At 46.4% G+C, this 7,159-nt stretch overlaps 1 long non-coding RNA gene across 1 annotated transcript; it reads left to right on the top strand.

Moving 5' to 3' along the window:
• The first annotated feature begins 207 nt into the window (after nucleotides 1–207).
• On the top strand, nucleotides 208–2,123 carry LOC139074756 (uncharacterized). Its single transcript, XR_011524495.1, has 3 exons — nucleotides 208–341; nucleotides 497–599; nucleotides 1,941–2,123. It is a non-coding gene; the product is annotated as an uncharacterized lncRNA (long non-coding RNA).
• The last annotated feature ends 5,036 nt before the right edge of the window (nucleotides 2,124–7,159 follow it).

Genomic DNA, 7,159 nt, shown 5'->3' on the forward strand with positions numbered 1-7,159 from the left:
TAAGTTCAACACAAAAAGTGGGCTGAGGGTTTGAGCCATTCTCCACGATGTTGTAGAGAAGGGTGATCCGGGATGCTGGCGGGCTGGAGGAACACCAGGGGCTGGTGATGTCGTAACAATGCGAACTCTTTTCAGAGAGTTTTATTGGGTCATTAGCCTATGTTATTCTTTCAATAGCCCTGTGAGATCGGTGAATTACTACACTCACTTTCAGATGTGGGATCTAAGGTTCAGAGAGGTTTCTCAACCTTCCTGATGTCTTCATAGCTTCCCAACTGGGTCTCTCCCTTCTGTACCCACATTTTGAAGCTTGGCTCCCCAATCCTCCACCAAGGAAAGGGGTACGTTCCCATCTCTGACTGGATTTGATCAGGGATGTGAAGGAGTAAAGTAACCACGGCAGATAAGAGGCTGTTTATTGAATCGATCTCCTTTTGAAGACATCTGACCAGGCCCTTGTCATCACCCAATTTTTCCAACTCTTGACTGTTTTCAGGTGAATGAGGATCCCAGACGAGGGTGGAACTTTATGACGTCAACATCCGCTTCCGAGGGCTGAAGATCTGCCTTCCCGACCAATGCGCATTACCTTTAAGCAGGTTGGTCTTCGGGAAACAGACCCAATGAAACCCTCCCATGAGACTGGGAGAGGCCGGCTCAGCCCTCCCCAGCCCTGCCTGGCACCTGTAAATGACCTGGGGGAGCAGTAATGAAGGCACAGTTGCTAAGAAACCAGGGTTGTGGCACAAACAGCTGAGGATTGCAGGCTGCTCTGCCATGATGGGGACAGCCATACACTCGCAAGGCCACAGCTGGCTACAGATGGAAACAATTGTGTTAAGGAAGCCACTATCCCCCACAGTCTTACTCAACTGCTCACTCTCCCTCCATTCCTACTGTCACATCCTGTTGATTCTACCTCAGCAAAACTTTCATATTAGCACCCTCTGCTTGACAGCTCTCCTCCCTGCCACTGGCTTATTTGTTCAGACTTATCATTTCTCATAGGGATTTTTGTCACAGCCCTTTACTGGCCTCCCAGCCTCCTGCTTCTAAATTCTCAGCCTTCTTTAACTGGCCATCAGAATTCTTTAATTGCCTCTTTTAGAGCCTCTCTTAGCTCTAGTTTCATGAAGAATACCCTTCGGCTTTGATTAAATCTTACTGTCTCTCATTTTATCTCCTGATTCCCATCATTCACTTTTCCATTACAAATGTCTTCATGACTTAAGAGCTTTTTAAGACCAGACTTCACTTGTAGATTCCAGGGGCAATTAGATAAGCAATAACGGGTATTAACACACCAGCAATTTTTCATTATTTTATATAGCTTAAAATTAACTCATATTAATATGGACCCAGCCACTAATTTCCACTTGAGGTTTACTTCCAAGCACTTTCTCTGTGTAGAGCACCAAGACAATCTCTACAGACACATAGGCTAGGCAGTTCTTGTTTAAGGGGCTGGTGTTACTTGCTGATAACTTTTTCTGGGACTTACATATTGTCTTCTGAATTGATAACTGCACACCATGGATTTTCTAGTTCTTGAAATGCTTCAACTAGAGTGCCTGAAATTGCCTCATTTTTGCCATTTTATTTCTAGAAATTCTCATGTTTTTTCTCTATGGCTGCTGTAACTAAGCAAGAAAGGCATTTGAAAAAGACTTCTGCTGAGGCACAAAGGAAATTTGAGTTTTCAATGTGGTCTGCTAGTCCTATATTTCATTTGTAAGAGTTTTCTTTGACTTTATTTTAAAGCAACAAGGTAAACCCGATTTTTAGTTCTAATAAGGCAACCTTGAAGTCTTGTTTCATTGAGGTTTAGGGTGGCGTGGTTTTGGAGAGTAAAGGAAAATCGGAGTCAGGATTTGAGTTCTGCTTTTGATATGTTCTACGGCCCTGGGCTATGACCTTTGCCCGTGTGTTTAATCCCAAAGGACTCAAGGTTCTGCCCTGTTAAATAGGAGAATGGTCCAAGATGAGCGACAGCAAATAGACTTCAACTCAAGTTCTCCGCGGATGGCCACCTGGAGCTCTATGTTGAGAAGAATTCTGAGGCTGAACACCATGATCAATTAATGATGTCTGTCATGGCTTCAGGATGGAGAGAAGCTATGCAGGTGCCACGTATTTTCCATTCTTTCTATATGATCTTCAAGCTGCTCTTCCAGCATGTAAAAATTTATGGTTCTAGTCTTACAAAATAATGAATCACTCAGGGGCCCTGTTACAATATCTCCAAAATGTTGGTTACTAATTTAAACCTAAAACAAACTACGATCCTGATTCAGCCATCACAATTTGGAGCAGTGACCTGTAGAGGATCTTTGACATTTGGGATTTGTTGTCTATCTTTTTGTGCTATATAGGCATCTTTCCACCTTTGACCACTTGATGTCAGAGACACTGACCTTATTCATCTCCCTCACTTTTAGTTGTTTAAGAGTAATTACTCTTAACATGACAATCACAGGGATGTGTCTTCCAAGACTTTGTGAGCTTGTGGGTACCTGGGAATGTGTGAAAGGCAAATGGACGTTAAGGTGCCAAAGGGGAAGTGAAATATGAAAGACCAAACCATGAAGCTCCAAATGACACGTTAAGTTAGATGAAAGCTCCACTTACGAGGAGAGGGTGTAGACACAGAAGTACTCAAGATCACGGACCTGCTCAAGACATTGAGAGCCTGGGGGGGTCAAGTCACTCCCCTAAGACCCCATAGCTAATAAGTGGTAGACCTGGGGTCCTGATCGCCAGCGGAGTTATTCTCCTACATAATGTAGCACCTCCTAATTCACACCAAAACCTCGAGTAACTGAGATGATCTTTGTCACAAATGGAGGGTGCAAATATGGCAGTGTTGTTGTATTTTTTTAACTTAAAATCAAAATGGTGAGAGCCCCCCCCCCATGGGAGATTAGCAGGAAGTTCAATATCTATTTTAGGGCCTCCACCCCGCACCCCTCCATGAGTTGGCCAAGAAAATCGAGGACTTAACACTGTCTAAGGGAGAGGTATTTACCAGGGAGAACCTGAAGCCACAGTGGTGTGCTACTGCCATTCCTCCTCATTGCCGCATGGTGTCGCCGTGGAACACCGGGCCGCAGTCCAATGGACAAAGTTGGTCTACAGCTAATTCAGGGCTCCCTGTGGTCCACGTGGATCATCTTCCTTGGATGATCTGTTGACACTAATTCTGGCTGAGATCATCACAACTTAGTATTCAGTACATCTGGTCTCAGGCACAGTTGCGCTGGTGATGGGTGGCACAGTGATCTGGTCATCTGCCCCTTACAAACTCTTGACCACTCTCCTTAATCTTTTCCCTGGGGCTCATACCCCAAGGGGGAGGCAGTGTTCTCTTCTAAAACTCTCACAAATCAAAGGACACTAATACCCTTCTTTCTCCACAAATAGTCCCTGATGACCTCTGGACCAGTGGTTCTCAACAGAGGGAGATTTGCCCCCCAAGGGACTTTTGGCTCCATGCTCAGGCCAGAAACAGAAGGTGGTTTGCTCAGATCCATCCACGTGTGTCTGAACTTTGGGTGCCTCCTTCCCGGAGAATCACACCCAGGATGTAGGGTGGGGGTGACAAACTCAAATAACTACCAGGGCCAGGCAGTGATGCAAATGACCATGGCAGGCAGACAGGGGGCTGCCGAGAGCTGTGCGGTGCCTGCCCATCCATCAGATGGCAGCTGTGTGGGAGGTGAGCCCAGTGGGGCAGACCTTCTCATTATTTCAAGAGAAGCCATAAAATTATATTTTCACTTGAAACAGCCTTCTCTTAAAATATTGACAACCGTTAAAACCTTTTAGACACTGGGTGGGGAACAATAAAAGAAGGAAAAGAAAAATCTGAGGGTTTCCTGAGACCTTGTTCCTTTGCTACGATGCAGCAAGAAATTCCATCTCCTTTGGGAAGTCCGTGGCAGCTGCCTTTTGAGTGTCTGTCTGTCCTCATGCATCCATATACCATTCTGAGACGTGGTCAGCTGTTAGTAGGGATGGAAAAGAGGTGTTAGGGCAGAGATTTTTGACCAAATTATTAACTTTATTTAACAAACACTTATGTACTGCTTACTATGTTCCAGCACTGTTCTAAGCACAAATACATACCAGTTGGTTTCACCCTCATAACATACCTCCAGGAAAGCCACTACTGTTAACCACATTTTACAGACGAGAAAACTGAAGCCAGAGAGGTTGTGTAACTTGCCATCATGCAGTTAGTAGGGGATGCAGCCGTGATTCAAACCCAGAAAGTTTGACTCCAGACTCTGTGCTCTAAACCTCTATTTCGACAGCCTTTCAAAACAAAGCAGACAAAGCCACTTTTGTTTTCTATTTACTGTAGAGTTGTCCTTAAAATGGGGGAGTTGAGAAAAGAGAATACAAATGAGCCAGACGGGTCTGACTCTGACGGCAGTTAAAGCTTCGGGAAAGCTTGGGAAGGACCCAGCCATTTCCTTCTCTGCCTCTGTCATGGAAAGCACCCCGGGGTCCCACAAAGCCTCTGTCCTTGCGTGTTCCACAATGTGGTCAGATTATCACAGAGAGAGAAGATGGCTGCTAAACCCGAAAACCACGGAGAAATGAGGCGACGTATTAGTCTCCCTATAAAAGATGATTAGACCCAGAGAGATGATTTTAAAGGCTGCCTTTAAAAAAAGGCAGACACAGCTGAACGCATTTCCAGTCATCAAAAGTGTTCTTCGTAAAGTGAGCATCAGAGCAGAGGACGGGCAGGGATGAAAGGGGCATGCATATTTCCATTTCCTCAAGAAAGCTCCAAGCTTCGGGAGCTCTGCGGGATGAAAATGAGCAGCCACTTCTCTCTGTGCTCTTGGACATGGATGATGTGGTCAAAATTGCTGAAACTCTACCAGCAGATTTGGGCACGTCTCCGGACCCTGCCAGCCCCATAGGCATGACTGTAACAGACTGATAGGGAAATCAGCCCTGGGTTTTCCAAGTGCAAATGAAGTTTCTGCAGGGGCACTGGGAAATCAGCAAGGGTCTCCAAAAATGGGAGGCATCCAGGTGGTTGAAGGCTGGTCCTGGGGTCTGAGATCATCCAGTTCTTGCTTTTCTGTGTTTGCCTTTTGTTGGTGGAAACGAAGATGAAGCCAACTAGTTAATGGTTTTCACGCATGGTGGAGAGAGATGGGTTTCGTTCTCTCACAAGGTAGGGCTATGGGAGTCCTGGGAGGAAAAGTCTGGTAGGGAGAATGTGGGAGGAGAGTCAGCTGACCTGGTTTAAGCCAAATCTCTAACTTTATCTGCAGTTGAGTTGAGATCTCTGGAATAGAGCCCTGGAGCAGCTGGAGAATGCCGAGGAAAGTCTTATGGAGAAGGAACTCTGGTCCACACTTCCCAAATTTGGACTGGAGAGAGGAATCCAGAGGATATATTCAGCTGGTCCTGGGACAGAAAATACCCAGCACTTGTGCTGACCCTTCCCTGTCCTGTGCTCATGGCAGACATTGCTAATCAATCACAGTGAACTGTCCTGGAGGCCGGGATGTGGCTTCACAGCCCTTTTCGACACTGCATTCTAGGCAGCCACTACCAATCGAATGGGCTTGGTATGAGAGAACTGTATCGGGTCTCGCTGATGGCCGTCCCAAGACCTCACCCATCTCCTCTTCCCAACTTCCACCATGTGGGAGGGAAGGAGTATAGCACGTTCGTTGTGGTTCTGGCGTCAGACCACTGGGGTTTGAATCCCAGTTCCACCCCCGAGTCTGTGTGGTCTTTGTCTTGTTGCTTATCCACACCAAGCCTCAACTTCCCCTCCTGTGAAATGCAGGCAACGCCAGCCTTTACCTCATAGGAAATATTGTGATTACGGTGGTGTGTACGTGTGTGTGTGTATAAATACAGTGTATCTACCATGATATCTGGCTAGATGCCCCACAAATGAGATTCCTTTCTTTTCCCTATAAGGAGTCCCACAGACGGGTTTGGGGTTGAGTTTGGCCTCGCTGGAAGGTAGAAGCGTGAGAGGTGGACGAGGATTGGAGGGAGATGGGGCAGTCAGGGACTAGATCACGCCGGGCTTGAAGTCAGGGTAGAGATTTCTGTCTTTTTCTTAAGATCGAATGGAGCAGGAGATGGGCAAGTATGACTCCTCAGAGTTTGTCATTCTCCCTCCCACCATAGGGCTTTTGTACAAGTGTGTCTCCTTTGCTGGAATGCTCTACTTTTGTCTCCTGTCTCAAACCCATCCTGCATCTAGTTAACTCCCAAGGGTCTTCCAGATGGCTGTCAACCATCGCCTCCTCAGGGAAGCCTTCCCTGATCTCCCACCCCCTTCTATTATATGCTCCCAGAGGTTCACATCCTCAACCTTCATGCGCCCTACCCTTGCAGTTTCACATTTGATTGCTTGGTTCTATAACAAAACCAATCTCCTCCACTGGACTGTAAGCTCGCTGAGGCCAGGGCTTTGCTTTGCTCACCATTTTCTCCCTAGAGCCAGCACCTTGCCTGATACACAGCAGATGCCGAACTCGTTATTTACTGAATAAAGGAAGGAAAATAGATTGGCATCGTGTTCTAGAAATGTTGCTCTGGTCACATGGTAGAGAGGACACTGGGCTACAGCAGAGGCAGGGAGACCAGCGAGGAGGTCATGAAATGAAAAGTCAAAGTAGCTTGAACTAAGGTGGTGACAACACGGATAAAGGGAAGTAGATGATGTCAAGAGCTAAGAAGGAAGCTTTGTCAATAAACTACTGGCAGGCATTTTTCTTCATTCTTCTTTTCTTTTTTGGATTATACAACTGCCTTTCGGCTTAATAGAAATTCCCAAGGGATACGAAGAAGAAAGAAAGTAAAATATAAAGCTATTTTGCAAACTTGGATGGGGGAAGGCTTGTCATCCCCAGGCTAATCAGAAGTGGGCAGAGCCCATCTGGCAAACCCTGTCCCTCTGGTCCCCCAGCAAAGGTTGTTAACCAGCCTTTGAAATCGGCACCTTGTTCTGCCAGCTCGCAGCTCCAAATGCCCAGTAGGAGTGTCTTGTGAGCTCGGTGAATAACTGCCGAGGGGAGAAGAACAGGCCTATTGAAGACGTCAAAGCCAAAATTCACGTTTGAACTGTGATGGGCCCTGCCGAGCATTTTATGAATATGCAGAATCAAACAGG

Source organism: Equus przewalskii, chromosome 12 (genome assembly GCF_037783145.1).
Source record: "Equus przewalskii isolate Varuska chromosome 12, EquPr2, whole genome shotgun sequence".
Classification (NCBI taxonomy): Eukaryota; Metazoa; Chordata; class Mammalia; order Perissodactyla; family Equidae; genus Equus; species Equus przewalskii.